The sequence below is a fragment of the Eufriesea mexicana genome, unplaced genomic scaffold (assembly GCF_001483705.2).
Source record: "Eufriesea mexicana isolate 0111107269 unplaced genomic scaffold, ASM148370v2 scaffold4744748689, whole genome shotgun sequence".
NCBI lineage: Eukaryota > Metazoa > Arthropoda > Insecta > Hymenoptera > Apidae > Eufriesea > Eufriesea mexicana.
The window spans coordinates 151,932-152,229 of NW_016907939.1; positions in this window are offsets into that span (position 1 = coordinate 151,932).

Genomic DNA, 298 nt, shown 5'->3' on the forward strand with positions numbered 1-298 from the left:
GTGAAGATGTAAAGGACAGTTCAAAAACTAAAACAGCAGTGGTAAAATAAAAATCATATATGTTTGCAGAATTTAGCCCTGGTAGTATTATTCTTTGTAATGAAAAATTTTGTTACAGAGATTTCAATCTTTTATCATTTGGTAAGGAAGCCGAGGAAGACGAAGAAGAATCTGTGATATTATATAAAAAGTTTACTGGTAAGGACAAATCAGCTCATGATCATTTAACTGATCAAAAATTAAGCTCATAACGAGCTGTTGTACCTCCTGGACCTCCAAATAAAAAAAGGAAAGAAGA